Source organism: Anastrepha obliqua, chromosome 4, assembly GCF_027943255.1.
Source record: "Anastrepha obliqua isolate idAnaObli1 chromosome 4, idAnaObli1_1.0, whole genome shotgun sequence".
Taxonomy (NCBI): domain Eukaryota; kingdom Metazoa; phylum Arthropoda; class Insecta; order Diptera; family Tephritidae; genus Anastrepha; species Anastrepha obliqua.
In genome coordinates, this window is record NC_072895.1 from 41,333,967 (window position 1) to 41,356,223 (window position 22,257).

Sequence of the window (22,257 nt, forward strand, 5' to 3'; positions counted from 1 at the left end):
ATTTGGTACATAAAAACTTGCGACCGAATTATAATTTTATCCCTGACTCTTTAACATTTTATTGCAACATAACGCTACATTTCAGCTGGCGACTTGCAACAATCTCGCATCTTTACAAGCATATAAAACTACATACAAACAAACTATACGAGTATTATCACATGCATGTATCTGCAATTTCGTTTGCTTGCAATTTCGTAGTGCATTGTCACGCGAAAATATTCTGGATGTTGCACAGTTGTTTGCTGTTCGCTGCTTAATTTTTGGCTTTTCACCGCATTGCCACCAAGTCAAAGTGAGTTGAATACGAGAATCCTTGTACGTGTGTTTTGCGCTCATTTGTAACATGACTGCAGCACTGAGGATGTCATCAACAATCTTGCATACCACTTGTCCATTTCTTGCATTTCACTTGAAGATATATTCAAGATTACAAAGCGCAATTACTTTGTTCCTTTGCCCATTTTGGCAGCGCATTTGTATTCGCAACACACACCCAACTGCTGATATACGAGATGTAGCTGTACTTGGCTATTGTTCTACATTCCTACGCATTTACTCGTACACACATATATGTACATGTTTGTATGTATGTTTGTGTGCCACAATATTTTATGAGTGCAGCGGTGTTACGTGTTGCAGGGGATTAGTTCTCATCCACATTGCGTTTAGTGGTCGCACATGTTCAAGGATGTAAAGCATTTGAGGGCTTAGCATTTAGTGTGGACAAGGTAATTTGTAATTTATAACTGTTTCCATTTTGAGCATGAAATTGTAAAAAAGAAACAAAACGAAAGAACCATTTGTGATACGCCCTACTCACGCCACGTTTCCTGTGCATACATAGAGGTATTTTCATGCATGGGGGAGTGGAAAAACGACCAGTTGGGGGGTGCCTTCTAAAATGTAGTACTGCCGATCAGAAACTCTAAGATTGAAAGTCGAGTATGCATACCTCTTCTGAAGTATCTCTCAGTTGTTATTGTATTTTGTTGTTTCCTTTACAAAATAGACAAAAAATCAGTTGAATAATCCAGTTTCAATTGCCAAATTAAACACTTTTTCAACATGACACGCATTTCTATGATAGGCTACATTAAAGTTGGATTAAGCAGGCGGCATCCCAATGTGCCTACATAGAAAGTACGTCTGAGTATAATATTTTGTGGTTACGAATGTGCAAACATGGAAGGACAAACTGGGGCCAAGAACAAGACTGAGGCCCAGATCAAGAATAAAATCGAGACCTAAATAAAGACGAAAATCAATACCAAGACCCAGAATTGAGATCAACTCCAAGAGTAACACCTAGACCAAGACCAAGAACAAGGCTAAGAGTAAGAACAAGATCGAGGCTAAGACCACGCATGGACTGAAGGTCAACAGTAAGAGCGAAACAAAGATCAAAATCAATACAAAGGCCGAGGGCTGAGATCAACTTCAAAGCAACATCTAGATCAAGACCAAGATCAATACGAAGACCAAGACTAACACTAAGACCAAATACGAACTGAGACTAAGACCAAAAAAAAAGCTAGACCGAAACCAAAGCCAAAATCAAGACCAAGATCAAGTCCAAGACCGAGGGTTCAGATCAACTCCAAGAGCTGCCCCTAAACCAAGACCAAAAATAAGAATAACACCAATATCACGATCAATATCAATACCAACATGAAGATCTATACTAAGACCAAGAACAAGATTAAAAACGAAAACAAGACCAATACCAAATTCTGGAGTAAAACGAAGACTAAGAACAACACCAAAACGAAGAGCAACACTTAGATCCAATATCAATAGAATACGAAGAACAATGCCTATATCAGTACCACGACAACTAGTAAAACCAAGGGCAAGACCGAGACAAGGAACAAGACTAAGAGAAAGCCAGAGACCAAGACCAAGACCCAGAATAAGAACAAGAACAAGACCAAGATTGAGATTAAGAACAAAACCAAGATCAAGAGCAGGGACAAGAACAGGGCTTAAACCAACACCATGACTAAGACTAATATTAAGACTAAGACCAAGGCGAAATAAAACCAAACTAGCATTCAAAAATAACATATTTTCTACCCGCACATGGAGCTTAAAATTTTCGTTCTTACTCAATTTAGTATAGGGTCCAGCCAGACCCCAAGTGCACAACCGAAGGTGCAATTTTTTAAATCCTTTTTTTCGTCGTGTTCGAGGAGGTTATATCAATAAATCGATAGAAAATTAAATTGTATAAAGGAAGTTCAAGTCGTTGGCTATAATAGAAATCTGTTAAATTTACGTCCACAGGCGAAAACGGTCTGGACAGATTCGAGTGCCCAATGGAGGGTTAAGACTAAAATTTCAAAAATGAGGAATACCTCCGATATAATTTGAAACTAGTATAAGTTTTCTTAATATTTATTACTTTCCTGAATAAGCAAAAATTGTTATATCAGATATAACTCGCTTACAATAGAATCCCCTCTTCGATACCAAAATGACAAAATATTTTTTTTTTATAAGTTAAACCAAAAAGTACCTTAAATGAATGTCAAATTCTTAACTGTGTCACTATGTATAGTATAAATAAATTCCACGAGTTTTCGAAAATCCTTAGCATATATATTTTGAATCACTCCATAGTTTGTTTCGGGAAAAGCTAAGAGCTTAAAATATTAGGTACTTCTCAGCCTTCCCACTAAGGTTCTGCAAAAATATTAGTATCCTTGCTTCACTTTGCATAAACATACACACTCACAATCCTAACACATATCCGCATATGTTCGACTTCACGTGCAGTCAAGTGAGCAAAACTTGACAGTTCCCCAATGTGTGAAACGTGTAAATCATTGGGGCGTACCGGGAGCTTAGTGTAATGGTGCAAATATGTATTTTATGAATGTTACTGATGGCCTCGACAAATCTTCGTTAGTTGTTTTGTTGGTAGGCAGGCAGCACAGGTTTGCCTACTCTTGGCAGCTTTCAGGGATATACTCGCACATGAGTAAACGTCCATGGTAATCGGCTATTTGCCAAGCTATTGAAACGACTTCAAGCCGTCCAAATAAATATTTGTCGGAATTAAAGTAGATTTACTATAGTAAATGTAGTAAATGCTTATGGAATTTCTGCATCCAAACTTTTCGTTTTTTGCAACTTTGCCAATAAGTACAGAAGTCTGCTCATAGCTGAGTAAATTCATAGCTGCACACTTGGAAACACTGGCGCAACTTATCTGCGCGTTTGAAAGCGCATTTAGGCAAATGCTTTAATGCTATGGCAGGCAGTGAATAGTTGCGCGAATCGCGTGAATGAGAGGAGGTTAAGTTGATGGATATGGTAGGTAGCGAAAATTAAAAGCAAAAAAAAAAAAAACAACATACAAAGAAAAAAAATTTACTGAATGAATAAAGAAGTTCGCCTGTGGCACTTCAAAGTTAGTTGTGCTAAATTTTTGATGAGGTGTTTGAAAGTAAGGGTCAACAATTTCTTGCAGCAGAGTTGAAGCGAAAGTTGTGATGAAAGTGAAAATTGAAAAAAAAAGAAATTCTAAAGACACGTGACGGCAAGTCAAAAAGTTTGTATGATGGGAAAGTTGTAGAGAGAATGCGAATTTTTTTGTAGCTAATACTGCTTGGCAGCTCACTACAACTCTAATTATTAAGTTCCAGTCACCTCGGTTCGTTAACCTTTGGTAAATTACCTGGAATGCAACAGGAATAAAAGAAAACTATGAGCTGTTGAGAAAAGTGACTTTTATGCTGCTATTAGGCACATCCCCGCCTATTACACGGCTCCCCTTTCTTTATATATGAGCTTCTGCTCAAATCGGCTTTTACTGAACATGCAAACAACAGGTGAACAGAAGATCCATGTGTATGGCGAAAAACCGGACCGAACCAAAGACCGTTGAAATAATCTCTAATCTCCATTCCTCCACTTTTGCAGTGACAAGTGCTTTAAAGGGACACTTTTTATGATTTCTAAAGCAGCTGCAGAGGCGAGAAGAATATAGTAAAACAGGCCATCTCTATCCTATTTCTATCTCTGTATCTTGAAATGCCTAGGCGGACTGGTTACAACACCACCTAAGAAGTTGAAAGCATCATAATCGGCTAGCTGCTGGTTTTTTTGCGATTTAAAAAGCATTTTGTCCTCCGCATCATTATGAAAAAATGTATGAATATCAAGGAATGGTATTAAGCTATGCTCTCAGGAAAACTAAAATATTACTTAAAGGAACTAAAAGGGAGAAACTGCCCTCTTTTCAAAATATAGGCGTGTTGGGATGGTTGCATTACGCAAATCTACCTTTGAAACACCTTTCAGAATTTTTAGTATTTTCCCAAAAGAGTAAAGGGCTTAGAGGAAAAGAAAACTTTATTGTTCACATTAAAGGAAAAGCGACTGCATCTGACTGTTTTGAAGGCAATTAAAATTTTACTTTTTTTTGACGTAAATAAATTAATAAAAAATCTGGGAAACGAATTGGGCTCAATGGCAAATAGTTTTATACCTCATTCCTCTTCATAAGAAAACTTTTTCGTCTCTTGCCGTACATTGAAGGAAAAATATTAAAGCTAAGCATCTTCCGTAATCTTCTTCCTTACTTCGCAGCTATATATGCGAGTTTATGGTTTGTCGAAATGAAGCAATTGAAAAGAGCATGCGAGTTAAGCAGATGCATTTAAGTTGTTTCCAACTGCCGCAAACACTTGAATTGGCCGCATTGAAGTGGGTAAATATCACCACGACAACTTGGCTATTAGCTCCCTGGCAACCTGTATTAATTAGCGATAAAATACTTACATATGTATACTACATGTATGTATATACATACATTAGGGTGGTACAAAAAAAAATTCTTGATACTACTACTGTGAGTGTGTTTTATGGCCAAAATATGATAGTTAGACACCTATTTTACTAATATATTATTACAATTTTTTATTTTTATGTACAAAAAATATTATTTAAACCATTCTATTCTGAAAACCTCGCACAATTTTAAAAGAATTAAAAAATTAAGATACAAAATCTTTATCTTACTATTGTTTTTAAATCTTTGTCTCATTGATTTTTTAAATACCCAGAGCTCAACTCCGTTGGTGCTTTCTGACAAGGTGAAGTACCTAGGTCTCATCCTTGGCAGTAAACTAACTAGGAAGCCCAACATTGAGGAGAGAGTGAGGAGGCAGCAATAGCCTTGTATGGATGCAAGGGCGCAATTGGCAAAAGATGGAGCATTTCACCTAGAGTTGTATTTTAGGTCTATAATACCGCAATAAAGCCAACCTTGTTATATGGAGTCGTTATCTGGTGGAACTCACTGGAGAGGATGACATCAGCTAAAAAGCTAGAGAGAGTTCAAAGGTCTGCACTCATTGGAATCAGTGGAGCGCTTTGAATTACTCCTACTCTAGCTTAATGTAATGTTAAATGTGGTACCTATAGACATCGCAGACAGAATTGCTGCTGCTCGTACTGCAATCAGATCGAGTGGTTTGGGCTATAGGTTCAATCTCACATATGGGCACTCAGATTCAGAAACTTTGAGTTCATCATCAAGGAAGGACTGGACCGGGGCCAACACCTGAGAACAGGACCTGGTTAACCTGTTCACGGATGGCTCGAAGTTGGGCGGTAGGAGTATACTGTGTGCCCACGAAAGGAGAGGATTGGAATTCCCTTGACAACCTGCGCTCTACTCCTGGAAGGATGGGCTTTGCACCAACTTAACGAGCGCTGGGCAAGTACACGAACGTGTAAGGTCGGGAAATCCTTCTGACCACGTTTGGTTAGGCGTTCGAGGGATATTCTGAGGATGACAAAATCTCAGCTCTCAAATTTTGTGGGTATTATCCGCGGGTATACATACCGGGAGACTCGGAATTTCTTCGAGTCCTTTTCTCGTCAGTTGTATGGAGGAAGAGGTGGAATAATCCCAGCACCTGCTTCTTAGCTGCCCGCTCTCGCTGGACTAAGACTTAAGCATCTTGGTTCTCACTTCTTTTCTGCGCCTGCTGACATAGCAGGTCTTGATATCTGATGAACTTCATCAGAAGCATAAAACGGCTAACACAACCGCAAATTAGTCACCGGTCCTCCCTCTCATTTTCGTCCTATAGTGTTTTCTTCACCTCTTTTTCGCCTTTCCAATGGTATCCCAAAGGATGAATTTGATTTCTTCGTCCAAGAGGGCCCACCTCTGGGCAACCATTACAATTGCTTTTTAGTTTTTGTATACAAAATTTTTAATAACAAACTAATGTACTCCTAAATAATTTTAATATAAAAGAAAACGTTTGTCGAAATTAGTTAAATTCCAAGCCATCTCTCACAAGATGAAAACACTTCGAAAATAAAAAGAAATTTCAATTAATAAATGAAAGCGAAATTCACGAAAAGAAACGTCAAACCAGCGATTTGAAATAAAAATAATTTAAATAACACTAGAAACAAAAACAAGGAACTACCGTAGTAATGGCACACACAAGAACAGTTCGATTTCTAAATGCACTGTTAAGTCGGATTATATAAACTCAAATAATGATCTCACTGACGATGGAATACCCTGGCGTTTTGTGATTTTTATCCCACCATTTAATTAAAAGTACAAAAAATCATTTTTAAATATTAAACATTTTTTTTTAACAATTTGTTGTTTACACCTCGTTAACACCTTTTTATTTCTTACCTTGCAGTTTTTTCCAAGGTCCTATTAAAAATTGCATTTTTTTTCTAAACAAAATAAATAAATAAAAAAAAAAATGTTTGCGGCCACCCCAGTATGCGCATCTGAACACCTTAAATCACAGATACGCCTTTAATATTGGTTGGTTATAGAACAAATTTAGGGGGTAACGCAGACAAAATATTTCTTTTTTGAGCCACCCTAGTATACACGCATGAACGGCTTTAATCACAGATATGCCTTTAGTATTGGTTGCTGGCAGCTACTCAAGTGACGAGTATCATTAATTACTTAGATATGCTGTTAATTTCCCATTATTTCCGTCACAGAGATATGTATATGTATGTGTTTTATACATATGTTTGTATGAGTGTATATTTCCAATTACCCTGCAAACCAACTACCTGCTATTTACCCTGCTAACTTGTGGGTATCGTTCACCTGTGAAGTTGTGAGCTTTGTAGTAATTTTATATTCTACGCCGTGCACTTTCTACCTACTTCCAGTCTATACGTGTGATGATTTTATTCGCTCGCACTAACAGAAATTTCTCAATACTGCTGTGCTGCTCTAATTGACATTCAAGTTGTGAATGATGTGGGTAACATGTAGTGAACAAAACCTTCTGAACTCATGAATGTTGTTGTTAACATGTAGTGAACAGAATTTCATGAACTAGTGAATTTCGTTGTTAACATGTAGTGAACAGAATCTTTTGGGCCGGTGAATGTTGTTGTTAACATGTAGTGAACAGAATCTTTTGGGCTGGTGAATGTTATTGTGAACATGTAGTTAACAGAATTCCATAAACTAGTGAATTTCATTGTTAACATGTAGTGAACAGAATCTTTTGGGCTGGTGAATGTTATTGCTAACATGTAGTTAACAGAATTGGATAAACTAGTGAATTTCGTTGTTAACATGTAGCTAACAGAATCTCATGAATAAGTGAATTTCGTTGTTAACACATAGTTAACAGAATCTCTTCAAAAGGGTAATTTTGTAGGTAATACTTACGGATCCTATATACAATAATCCTTCAAAATTACTGATACAAATGGTTATTTATTGAATATTGAATCATTTTAATATTTATTTAGTTAATTTTTAGTTTCTAAAGAAAATTAATACAATTAATATAATAATTTTTTTAGTATGTTCTATTTATGTACAGCTATTTATATTAATTTACTATTTACATTACAAAATTACGTTAAGTTTTAGTTATTTATTTTAATATTTACATTATAAAATTAGGTTTGGTGTTAGACAAATTTTAGTTTTAGTTATTTATATACATGAATTAGTTTAGTTTTTAGAAAAGTTTACGTTTTAGTTTTAATGTACATAAATTAGTATAATATTTACATTCTTAAATTAGGTTTTGGTGTTAGACAAATTTTAGTTTTGGTTATTTATATACATTAATTAGTTTAGTTATTAGAAAAGTTTACGGTTTAGTTTTTATGTACATAAATTAGTATAATATTTACATTCTTAAATTTGGTTTTGGTGTTAGACAAATTTTAGTTTTGGTTATTTATATACATTAATTAGTTTAGTTATTAGAAAAGTTTACGGTTTAGTTTTTATGTACATAAATTAGTATAATATTTACATTCTTAAATTTGGTTTTGTGAAAGTGAACATGAATTTAAGTAATTTGACATTATAAAATTAGGTTTAGAAATATTTTAGTTTTAGTTATTAGTTATTTTGAATATTAATTTTTTGTTTTTGTTTTCTAACTACTTGTTTATGTCGGTTGTGGCTCATTAAAACCGCTTTGCGAATTTCCTCGATCCACAGGAGAAATTCGCAAAAGTGCAATTTTTCGCTAAGTGCAATCATTGCTGAAATTTTCCAATTGTACTTATCGGGCTTCTACTGTAATATCAGACTAAAAATAAAATAATAATTGAAAAATTACAAAATACTTACTGAATTTGCCCTGGATGCTGGTAAATTTTCACGTCTCCTTTTTAATGAAATCGCTTACGACCTAGAAGTTAAGGATAAAAAAGATTTATTAGTTTAATAATATAGATTATTTATATAAACATATGTAGATATACACAACTTTTCACAAATTGCTTATATGTATATGCATATTTCTTATGCATAAATGGAAAAGTGTATGCACGTTCGTGTATATAAATATTTACATACATATATGTATATCACAATTTTATTCTTATCCTACAAACGTGCATACATTTTTTCCATTTACTTACACTGCGCACGCGACTGCTATTAACCAAACCACAAACAGAATTTTATAATGCCAACAATTGGCTTCTTTAACTATGGCATATGCACATCTTTTTGGTTTGGATTAATCGCACTGATCCTGTGACACATTTCTTGGCCACACAATTATATCAATGCACTGCACAGTGTATAAACAAAAGCTATGACCAACCGCACTGGTCATGCCTTTCCATATCTTCATTTTCACTTCCCATATCTTCCATTTCACATTCACTGATTTAATACTTACCGAGTCAGATGCAGACCCCTTTTAAATTTCCTGATTGTATCGCCGTTTATCTTGCTGTACCTATATAGTATAAAAAGATGTTATTAATACAAAATGGAAAAGATTAAATTAGAGGTTTTATACATATTTCATGCACCAACCGTGCATATTTACATACAGTGTATGGTATGTATGTACATGCATACGAATTTTACTTCGCAGTATATATGTACATACATATATTGCATATTTAATTCATATACACTACGCAGCGGGCATATTGAAAAGATTTGTTGCCCATAGCTATGAGAAACACATATGCATTTGAGGTTAGGATCCCCGCACTGATCCTGTATGGGCAACAAATTACTTTTCAACCCTTATTTTTCACAAAACACACTGCGCAGTGTGCGTATGGATGCAAAAGCTATGACCACCGACACTGGTCATGCTTTTGCACATTTTATAAGCGAAAAAGAATTTGTTTTACATTGAGCAAACTTACCAAAAGAAAGATCCCCGCTTTGTTTTCTTCTTTAATTTGGAATTGAATTGCTTTTGTATTGCTGATGCACCTCTTGAAGTTGTGAATACGTTTTGCTGAAAATAAAAATACATTTTATTAGTTTAAATAGATATATAATTGCAAAATTTACTAAAAATTGTTGAACTTACCTTTTCGCTTGGAGATTTTCATAGAATTAAACGCGATTCATTTTTGTATTTGACATTTGCAACTTGTTTTTTGCTGTCACTTTCGCACTCACTATAGTTAAGTTTAATAAGTATTCACGAAAATTATGAGATAAATATATGTATAACCCATCGAAAATGACAAAAGAATTAAATGTGATTGTGTGGGTATTATTGGAAAAATTGAGTGAATGTGTTGGTAAAATTGGAAAAACTGGTGAACGTTGGTTTGCAGGGTATGTGTACGAATATTTGAATACAACACTTTATTTTCAAATGAAAAGTTGAATTTGGAATGTGTAACTTTTAGAATTTTTTTTTTTTTTTTTGTATCAAAAATAAAGGTTAACGAAATAAAAGCATTTCCCTGCTGAACAAAAGATTAGATTATGTGTGTGTGTGTGCATAAATATAATTAAATAATATACGTAGGACCATCTCATTCATTTTAGTTTTGTATTGTATCGGTCTGTTTTCTGTTGCTCACCTTAATTGCTGCTGAAGTGTTGCGTGTCTGGATGCGGGTGTTGATTGATGATTATTCCGTGGTTGCATGACTTCCTTTGTCTAAACCAGCTTTGACTGCTTAATTACTTCATAAAATATTTTGCTGGTGGATAAAGTTTTTATTTCATAATAAATTACATGCCGGTGGTTAAGTTTGACGGAGTAGATAAACGTTTAGGGAAACTTCTCCCCTCAAGCACGTCTGCAGTCTACAGTAAATATTTTTCGTATTATTTTTACTACTTCTTATGGTATTGTTAAACTGTGGCATTTGTCGTAATGTTATTTCATATATTATATAAAGCATCCGAGCAGTGCTGTCGCTGTCATTCTAATCAGAATCGATCACTACAATTTAGATGTCGGCCCACCGTCACTTCATATTTTACCAAATCCAAGCTACCTCTTGAAATAAACTTTAAGTGCGTTCATAGAACCGAATGTAGGATTTTATCAATACAATATTAAGAAGATTTATATGTACTTGTCCCAACCACTACGATGTCTTCCCATATACACCATGTTTGCTCTGGTAAAATATGTTTACTCAGGTGTTTGTGCGTCTTATGCGTCAACTCTGCATACGATGCAAGACATATTTGCAGTTCTGTCTTCCTCCTTATAGAACCTGCTAGCTCCATTGGAGTATATTCCAGGTTAGGAAGATGATAGTTCAATCTACAATACCCTTTTAGAATTCCTGTGCTGATTCTAAAATCATCTGACGTGTCTCATTCAGCTCATAGAGCGAATTTAAGGGGTAACATCAAGATAAAAAAATTAATATATTTGGGTCATCAACGATAGTTTTATTGCTCGCTTGTACGTGTCAAGGGCGGTCTATTCAAACTGATATTAGTAGAACAGCTAATTTAGTTTTTTTATTTTATTTGTCTTAGCTTGGAAATTTTCAAAATGAGATGCTTCTTTACAAGGTGAATCTATTAAAGATGGTATCGGTAAATCAGCTGATTTGTCAGCCCAGTATGAAACAAGGCGAATTCATTTTTTGTTTTATACTCTGCCAATCAAACGTACAAAATATTGTTATTGGTCTAGTACCACCACCTTAAATGAATGCGCCTTGCTTCTTTAGATTTTAATTTGAAATTTTTGTGAAAATTAATTTTCAGCAAAAAAAAAAAACAAAAACGAGGCTAGTGTGTTTTGGAACGTGAATTGCACAAGCTGCCTGGAGGATGAGATGGAATCATCTCGGCACCTTCTTCTCAGCTGCCCTGCTCTCGTCGCACACAAATTTAGACATCTGGGGTCTCAACTTTTTTTTACACGTATTTAAGTATAACACCTGGCGAATTTCATCAGCACCATGAAGCAGTTAATATGAACTTAATTAGCCATTGTGTTGGTTGTAATCTTTCAATTCAAAGCCCTTTATTCATTTTTCCACGTTTTTAGTTCTTTTCCTTCTATTCCATGCCCCGAAAATAAATTATTTTTGTCAAAGCTGTTTGACAATCTGGAAACCAAATACAAACTACTACTATCAAGACGAATCTATTAATGGTGATAGCAGTGGACCAGGTGATTTTTTATTTCTCTTTCGCCGTGTACATTCGAATGTCATTGTAATTTGAAAATTGAAATTTTGTAATTAATTTACATTCAAAAAGTTTTTTACTAATTAATACACAAAATAAAGGAAAAGTACGCCATTTGTTAAATTTGTTAAAAAAAAGCAGGGCGGAAAACTACCATTTTTCAAGGTTCCAATCGAGGTATCAGAACAGTTGATGTGGTCCAGATCATGCCGAGTACAGCTTAGAGGTAATGATTTCATTTGTTGTGAGCACTTTCCGCTGTCGATATGGCATGTTCAGGTACAAAATCCGAATTACTCTCAAAAGTTGTAGCATTCCCACCATCCGTCTACCTCTACTACAGACTACGAAACGCAAACAGAGTAAAAACAAATAATTTCAACATGACAAATAAATGGGATCTTTTTTTCAATTTTGCCTTTACAAATAAGCCACTTCTTCGTTTTCTAATAGGTCTATGAATAAGTTCGTGCGGTTTTTTTTCGAAATTTGAATTTCGGATCATTCCCATGGCTTTTAAACGTTTGGAAATGGTTGATTGATCAACTCCCAAAGTTTTTGCAACCTCTTCTTGCGTTTGAGCCGGATCTTGATCGAGCAATTCCTCCAATTCGGTATCCATGAACTTTGGCGGCGCGGCCAAAATCACCACTTTTAAAGCGTGCAAACCACTTCTGGCACGTTCGCTCAGCTAGAGCATGCTCACCATAAACTTCCACCAAGATACGATGACTTTCGGCTGCTTTTTTCTTCATATTAAAGAATTCCCCGCAAAAAAACATTATTTGGCACGAAATTCGACATTTTCAAGTGTGGTAAAAATATTGTTGTTTACGCTTCAAATAAAAAACTTATACTGACGTTTGTGCCTTACGACAGTAGCTCTCCAATGAATGTTTGGAAATGTGGATCGATGGAATAATAATCAAGTTACGCCATCTGTTGTAAAACCGCACGAACTTATCCATAGACTTACTTTGACGTGACATTCTAATGCACATTCAATAATGCACAAAATGTTGTGGTTGCCCTAATGAATTCGCCTTCACTACTACAATCAGCTTGAGCAGATTCGCCTTGGTACGAGTATTAATTGTGGCATTGCATTTCATGTCATTCAAGTCTTGAAAAAAAAATTATTAGTTTGTTTTGTTTTTATTTAAAATCTCTCAGCATTAAATTCATACGAAATATACAAATTTTCTTTGACGAACAAAACATCTCATTGTGGCTACCGAAAACCCCGAAAATCTAGTGGGGATGCTCTACTTTGTGTTTAACTTCGCAATAGGTTTCTTGTGCGGTTATTATTATTGCAAGAACTGCAAATGAAGGGAAGTATGTATGTATGTATGTAAATTCTATAATTTTTGACATTTTGCTTTTTCAGAGAATTTTAAAATTAAAATGCACATAAAATTATGACCATTTATACATACATATTTCTTTTTCTATTTCCAAATTCTTTCTGCTCCTTGGGCAAAACCAGCGAACGAGCCGTACGTAAACTAGAGCAAATTATGCAAGGAAGAGGCTGTGCTTTTCTCTTCGGCTTGGCAGTTGGATATTTTGTATTACCCAAAATAAAAGACCAGTGATGATTTTGCTATAAAAAATCAAAAACAAAAGCAAATGTCTTGAACCAAAGGTCAATAATTTCAAATAAAGAAAAATAAAATAAAGTAAAATAGTTTGAATAACTTCAAACTCAAAGATTTGCGCATTTTTTCTGTATAAATTTCATATTCAGTACGAAGAATGTAACTCAGCTAAACTTGACAATTTTTGTGGTTATATTTCATGACTTGACTGAGAAATATAGGCCTTGACTTTTATGCAATCAAATGGATTAATAGTTTTTGTTTTTTATTTCTTTTGTAAACAAAATTGTAACATTTGTTATAGTAAATTGTGCCATTTTATTTTGGACTTTTAAAGAACCATCAGTGGAGTTTCCCGTTTGCGCACTTCTAAAAACAAGTGTTGATTGGCTGATAAGATTTGTGGAATGACAGATCCTGTGATAGTTTTTTGTGCGGGTACCTTTATCGGAGTCTTGTTAATGTAAGCATAGACGTTTTTGTAATTTAAAACAAAAAAATATATAAAAACCAAAATATATTCAAGCAAAAGGCTCGCGACAATTATTTAAAAAACGCAGGTGTGTAGTTCATTGAATTTTTGATATAAAAAAGTGCAATTTTCAAGTGTCTCAAAAATTGCATTGATTTTGACAAGTTTTTCTGCTGATGGTTTTGCAAGGCGCTTTCATTAAAGGTGGTGGCACTAGACGAACAATTATATTTCGTACGTTTGATAGTCAAAGCAAAGTATTGGCAAAGTAGGAAACAAAGAATTAATTCGTCTTTTTTCTTTCTGGACAGACAGCCATATGGACACGGCGAAACACAAACAAATCAGCTGATTTACCGATTCCACTTGTAATAGATTTGCCTTGCGGTGTTGAGTGTTTTCTTCCAAATATTAAAAAAAAAATTCAGTCATTCGTTAAATAATTTAAGTGGAAAAATAAATAGTCAAAACTTGTCAATACGAGGTTTTTTTCTGAGATGACGCCCGTGAAGCTCTCACCTGTACTGCCATACCGGCATGGCAGGTTTCACGAGTTGTAGCCTCTCACCTACTCTCCCCGCGAAACTGCCCAAAAGATATTACTTGACGGGGCTGCTGAACTCCGCGCGCCTTAGATCATTATGAATATGTTTTACATGCGCGCCAGTTCCCTTCCAGTTATCTGTTAACTTCATCATAAAATCTACAATATTTTCTACGTTTAAGATTTTTAAAGGTTTTGGGAGCATAATATGGGAAGAGGACCAAGGTATGGTCAACATTTGCTTTCTTCTCCATGCAGATTAGGCAGTATGGAGAAATGTTATGGCAAATCTGTGGCTAAATGCCCCGTGCCCTGAGAGCAATTGATTTAGGTGGTAGTTTGTTCACCATGGTTCCTTCCCAACCACGTCGTATTGAGTATTAACTCATTAGTCAATCTACCCTTAAGTGATCTGTTTCACGGGTCTTGCTAATGGAAGATCAAACGACCGCTTTCTTTTGCTGCAATCTCTTTATGCCTTGCTCTACCGTCATGCCGCCTACCAAAGGACCGAGCTGACTACCCTACTATATAGGATTATTTTGCTTTGGCTAAGTCCACATTTGTTTGGCACTATTCGTGGATTTTGAATTGATAGCCAACTAATTATTTGGGGGCTAATGAATGCCCAATTTTACCCCTTAAATAATAATTTTCTTCAGATGCCAGTCGCACAGTTTTTTCCTTGGGCCTTGTACCCAAGGATGATAAATAGTAACATTTGGTCAAAATTGTGAGAGTAACTTCGGCCGCCATGCCATCGAGGAGTTGGTCGCAGAATTTTGCAAGAATGATAGATTATCAGGTTCCCTCCTCTTTAAATATATAATGAAAAATAAAATTGTGAGGGGAACTTCGGCTACCACGTCACTTGAGAGATTCAGACGAGTTCTGTACGAATATTTCACAAGTATTCACCCAATCAGTCGTTGTTCAGACGGCAACGAACTCTCATTGGTTGATGCTTGTATTGATATCACCAACACAATCATAGTTTTTTGTAAACACATCCAAGTGACATCAGCTGATTATGTCGAATTTGCTCAGAGCCAAATAACAGTCTGCTAAAGTGCACACTCCTAAAAATCTACTCACCATGCGTTCAAATGGCTGTGTTGATTTTTTTTTATACCACCAAAACAATCTCAGTTTTTTCATAAACAAATCAGATGATTTCTTCAAATTCGCTGAGAGCCGGTTAACGGCTTCATGTTGTTCAAATCTTCTGAAATCTTTTCTCCATTCTTTGTACCCACTGGAGCATCAATTTACATGGGATGCTCTGTGAGGGCGTGTAATGAAAAAAATACGCTCTACCTCTTAAATGAGTGCGAAGGGTAATAGGTAATAGAGTAATAGTAAGATATTGATTTGATATTTTCTTCAAACTAATTCTTTTATTTTAATTTAATTTATTTTTCTTATTTTCAATTTATGAAATTTTACTAATAAAATAAGGATTTTGCTTTTGCCGCTGGCAAGTACGAGAGTAAGAAATAAACAAAAAATTTCTTTTTCTGATCGGAAATTTATCGAAAAGGGGTGCAGAATGCGTTCTACAGCCATCTACTACACCGAAATCGTGTCAAAAGGAGTACTCTTTTAATTTGGAAGATATTCCTTTTTTGATCAGTTCCTTCAAAATCATGTAAGAAGTAGTAGTTTCTCGCCATGAGTGATCACATTCTATCGGTAAATAAGCTAATATGTTTTTTTTCTTTCGCCGTGTCCACGCGGCTGTCAATACAGAATGAAACAGGGCGAATCTGTTCTTTGTTTTCTACTGTACCGTGACAATCAAAAGCACAAACCGTGGTTCTTGTTCTAGTGCAACCACCTTTAATGAATCCGCCTTGCTAGAATCCCACTTATACATAAATTAAATTCTCGAGCTATACCAAAAATATTTATGCGTAGGCTTTGACAGTTTTGTTAGAAATTCGAAATTGTTTCTTGCCATAAAAAATAAATTTTTCTTAAAACTATTAAGCGCTTTTTGTATTCCGCAAATAATAAATTGCAGTGCATTTTCTTTCTGGCCACAAAAATTACAAAAATAAACTGAGTGCCGTCTGAGTAAAAGACTGAAGGGGTACAACGATGATCACCAGACTGATAATTTTTGCTTTTGGTGTGGCAGTGGGAGTTTTTGTCTTGCCTAAAATTTTAAGATGAAATTGATGTCGAAGTAAAATAAATGATATTTTGAATAAATTAAAAAAAATGGTTTGTTACATTTTATAGGACATTTAACTAAGAAAGACTCGATTAAATTGGACAAATTAATTCTGAAGTCTTTCATCGCTTTTGTAGTTTCTGTCCATTTCTAACTGACTGTCGATCACGATATCAATCCAACGGTTTTATAATTAGACAATCGCATATTCGCGATCGTTTTTTTTTTTAATTTTTATTGCTTCAAACCTACGCATTACAGTAATTTTGACTCCAATTTGTTGGTTATTTCTTGCACTTTATTGTACCTGCGAAATTTAAATTCGTGCCAATTCATTCAACCGTCAAACTGAAAGAAATTAGCCGGGACACGATTTTCCACACCAATCAATTAATCGTACAATGAAATTCTTTTTCGAAGAATGTGGGTTACCATTGCAACTAGTGTTTTGTGGTATATCCTTCGCAGTGTTAACTATGATACTTACAATTTTTTTGGCATTGATTCTAACAATTTTTGACAAAAACAGATTTTCTTCACTAAATCGTTAGGCTTTGTTTTCAGGCCAAGATATTGTAGCACGATTCTGATACCCTACTCTCTACTGTGTCTCAAGCAATCTCAATAACATTTAAGTGAGGGGTTATTAAGTAGGTAGCTGGTTCAGTACTTTTGGGTAATTTTGACTGCTGAAGTATGCGAAAAAAGTGTTTCAAGCATCTACGCGATTTCTAAGCCTTCAAACTTGCACTTTATTGTAATAATATTTAATGGACTATTAGTTTTAGGCAGTTCTATTGAAGGTGGTATCGGTCAGAGGATCGATTAGTTATCTTGTCAGCTGATTTTAATTTTTTTTTTCGTTCGCCGTGTCCATTCAGATGTCAGCATAAAATTAAATGACGAAAAGCCGTTCCTTCCGCACTATCGTCGTATGCTTCTAGCCCCTCCTTAATGCTGGCTGTGCAACTTTTTATTTTCTACCTTTTCCTTTTATTTTCTACGTTTTTCTCATGACAGTCCAATGTACAAAACGATGTTAATGGTCTAGTGCCACCACCTTTAATGAATGCGCCGTGTATCAAACTTACATAGACCTTTTTTTTTAATTCTGAAGAAACAAATTTAAATTCTAATGAAAATTTGTGGAATTTTTTTTGGAATTTACGCACAGCTTTAATTTACATATATGGTTTTTGTAGAAAAATTTATGATAATATATTTTCACAAAAAAAATATTAGAATTGAATGAGGAGCAATTATGAAGTATCTGCATGCAGTACAGTAGGGGCCTTGCTACGAAATTATAAAACAAGCTTTCGCTTGACTTAAATTGGTATTTATTATACTTTTTATTGACAAATAGATTCTGTCCGTTTGGTTACTGCGCAGTTTAAAGACTAGCGTAGTTTTCCCTTTTTTTGTGTCACTTGTCTACCCTTCATTTGTCAGTGTTGCCTGTCATTTACACGCCAGCTAATACGACCATTAGCTCAGTAGTTTCGCCCGGTTCGGGTTATCCTTACATAAGTTATCTCAATTACTGTAGTGCAAACTAGTTTGAGTAGAAGATTTATGTATTTCGATTTGCGCTTTTGCTTATAGAACAGAATCGAATATAACTTCAGAAATGCTATAGAGTATTTCATAATTAAATGCAAGTAGCTTGGTTTTATGGCATTTGCAAATTACCATAGCAATCATAATTTACATATGCCATGAAGCCAGAGAATTTGCACTTTACTCTGAGAGTGAATATGAATAAATTGAAAATAAATAAATATTTCGGCCTCAATATTCTGAGGAAATAAATCATTTGCCGCATTCTGGACATAAAATATTTCTTTACTGTCATTAGAATTGACAAACTAACCACTAAATTAAGGTTGTAACCACATAAAGTAATTTTTTTTTTATGTACAAAGTGTTAACGAGAGAATTTATTGCTTAATTAGCTGGTGCCCGCGGTTTTACTGGCACATAAAATGATTTAATAAAACTTATCGGTACCTCAGATGTATAAACCAATTGAGCTACTTAAAAAAAAAAATAAGCATAAATAAATAGTTGGCGCGTACACTTCTATTGGGTGTTTGGTCGAGTTCCTCCTCCTAATTGTGGCGTACATCTTGATGTTGTTCCACAAATGAAGGGAACTACATAACCGCGGTAAAACAATGTATAACTGACCTTAGTGGAAGCAGGCGGACGTAGAATATACCTGTTTTTGTAGGTGTGTCCTTATGCCGTATTAACCCATTTTCTACCGCCGCAGTCTGTCCTGGTGCATCCGGAAGACCTATCGGTCTGAAAATTTGCAAAGGTGATCAGGAGTCCTTTAATACCAACCATACAAAATTTCACGCAATTATCTACATGGAATCTATTACCGGTAGAAGATGGGTAATTACAATGCGTTATTTGTTGCATTAACTGTAATTCAGGGAATGTAAACAGACACTCCCTTGCGGCAATCAGTCAAGGTAGTTGCTTTAATTATAGTAAATTGAGTATTTAACACACAATCTTGTGCCCTTGCATAACCTAGAATATTCTTAATTTCCAAAATTGATTTTCACCTAAAACATTTGCGGAAAAGTTTCAAAGTTGCACAGGTGATGTGATGAAATAAATTTCTAAAATTGAACGTGGGCTCACCGAAGGCTTATAAAAAAGACACTTAATATAAACACAAATATGGCAATTTTCAAACGTTTTGTTTTAAAAAATAAGTGGCAACGCTTTGCAACAAATATTTTTAAATTATTATAAAATGTTCTCAATTATAGGTAATTTTCGTGATACCAACATCCTAAGACTTAATTCATCTTTAATGTTGCTTAACATTTCCAACATAAGTGATAGGTGGCAACTCCATGCAAAAATAGTTTCATTTAAGGCTTTGTTCATTGCGCGATACCTAATCCTAAGACTTTATTCATCATTGCTGTTATTTAACACTTCCCTATTTAGTGATAGGTGGCAACGCCATACAAAAATAGTTTCATTTAAAACTTTGTTCATTGAGCGATACCTAATCCTAAAACTTTATTCATCATTACTGTTATTTAACACTTCCCTCTTTAGTGATAGGTGGCAACGCCAAACAAAAATAGTTTCATTGCGCGATACCTAATCCTAAGACTTTATTCATCTTTACTGTTATTTAACACTTCCCTCTTTAGTGATAGGTGGCAACGCCATAAAAAATAATTTATTACACAGGTTCGTTCATTGCGTGACACCCACACCTTAAGACTTAATGGGAGCGTGTCATTATTCTGTATTACAAAATTCTGGGTGGCCAAAATTCTGTAAATTGCAAAAAAATTCTGCTTTTTTAAAATTCTGCTTTTTAAAATTCTGTTTTCTAAAATTCTGCTTTTTCAAAATTCCGCATGTTTAATGCGAACAATTCTGCTTTATTCAAGTTTTGTGATTTTCGTCATACAAGAAGTAACAAAATAAACATTTATTCCATAAATATACATATGCATATGTTTAAGCGATAACAATATTTTAGTTTAGCCAATTACAATATTTTTTGGAATTCTTTTTAAATATGTAGTGTGACTTAATTCATTTGATGAGGGTTATTTTTTTGAAGCGCGGTCGAAGGCCGCCCACGCGAAAAGAAGTTCTACGCAAAAATACTGTAGATTCTATCGAAACTGAAGAAAAAATTATTATTATTATTATTATTTTTTATTTAATATCTCGAATAATAATAAAAAAAAAAATAATAATAATAAATTAAATAATTACATTACCTCTTTAACATTGTTAACATTATATTTTAATACAGAATTTTGAAAGCAGAATTTTAGAAAGCAGAATTTTAAAAAAGCAGAATTTTAAAAAAGCAGAATTTTAAGAAGCAGAATTTTAAAAAGCAGAATTTTGTTTTTAGAATTTTGTAATATACATACAGAATTTCGACACCAACCCGACTTAATTCATATATATTGCTATTTAATATTATATTTCCAACTTAAGTGGTAGGTGGCAACGACATACAAAAACTAATTTCGATTAAACATATATTGTTTTGAACATATAGGGTGGGCCATGTAAAATTTTCTTTTTGAATCGGCTATAAAAGTAACCATTATTTTTTCAAACGTTTTTTTGTATTTTGAAGATTGAACATTGTCATTTATGAATGAAAAATAATATCGTTCAAATGACTGCCACGACTGGCTTTACAGTAGGCCATTCGATCAACCCAATTTTTAATCACATTTTCGATTATTTGGGCTCCAATTTCACGAATGGCAACTTCGATTTCGTGTTTTAAAGAATCAATCGTCTCTGGATGGCTCGCATAGCATTTGTCCTTAACGGCTCCCCACAAAAAATAGTCCAACGGGCTTAAATCACAGCTCCGAGGCGACCAATTGATATCGGAATTTCGGCTGATTATTCGGTTTTCAAAAACGGTAGCCAAAAGTTCGAGGGTAACTTTGACAGTGTGACAAGTTGCACCGTCCTGTTGAAACAAAATGTCGTCCATGTCATCCTCTTCAATTTTTGGAAACAAAAACTCATTGAGCATGTCACGGTAACGCTCGCCATTTACTGTAACCGAGAAAGAACAAGAAGACTCACCACTTTGGAAATAGGTTTTCAATATTTCCCAATTTTGTTCAAGCGTATAGCGTCCCATTTCGTAAATGTCAAACCTTTAAGTAAATTATGAACACATTTGACATGTCATTTAAGTTACCATTCTCAAAAAAATAGGTGGTTCAAAAAGCAAACGCTATATGGCCCACCCTGTATATGGTTTTTCCCACTATTCTGTGCTATTATAAATTAAAGTAACACCTGATTTTTGAGTTCAAAATTGACAAAAAATATATTTATGAATTTGTAATATTGAAAATCTGCCTTTAAAAAAACTAAATATTTTAATTTTTTTTTCGTTTGCTTACTCTCTCAACCAAACAAATTTCCCGACACCAGCAATATTCTACAATCAAATCGCTTACACACGAACGGCATGATCACGGATCGACTAATAATATTTATTTTTGGTGTTGTTGTTGGTTACTTTGTGGTACCACGATTGTAATGAATGGACTGAAATGTGTGCAAGCAAATAATAAATAAAATAATAAAAATGCATTAAGTCTATACATATAAATAGTACATAATTGTGAAATATTCCATGACTTCATTCATTAGTGATATGCTTTACGTACGCCTATTGGAACACACTGAGCGCGCCCGAGTTTAATGGAGCTGGAAAATATTGAGCAAAAATCTGCGTTTCTTACAAAGAGGCGTACAATTTAGGTAGAGAAAGAGAGATAAAGAGAAAAGAGAGAGAGCGAGAACGAAAGAAGAAAGGGAGGGAAGGATGAGAGAGGAGAAATTGAAATACTCACTATGTAGAGATTAAAAGGGTGGCGCTTATCGTGGTACAGTTACTTTCAAGGCGTATCTATAGAAGGTGGTGTGATTAGAGTAGTTGATTGCTTGTTCACCTCGTCTTTAATTTTAAAATGTCAGTAAAGCGGAATGACAGAAAGTGGTTTTTGTGGTGTG

General features: G+C 34.6%; 1 long non-coding RNA gene across 2 annotated transcripts; it reads left to right on the forward strand.

The window, feature by feature from the left end:
- The first annotated feature begins 13,021 nt into the window (after positions 1-13,021).
- On the forward strand, positions 13,022-21,863 carry LOC129246251 (uncharacterized). Of its 2 annotated transcripts, none has more exons than XR_008582451.1 (3): positions 13,022-13,260; positions 13,404-13,978; positions 21,673-21,863. It is a non-coding gene; the product is annotated as an uncharacterized LOC129246251 (long non-coding RNA). The 2 variants fall into 2 exon arrangements; XR_008582452.1 differs by having other exon boundaries at positions 13,022-13,252.
- The last annotated feature ends 394 nt before the right edge of the window (positions 21,864-22,257 follow it).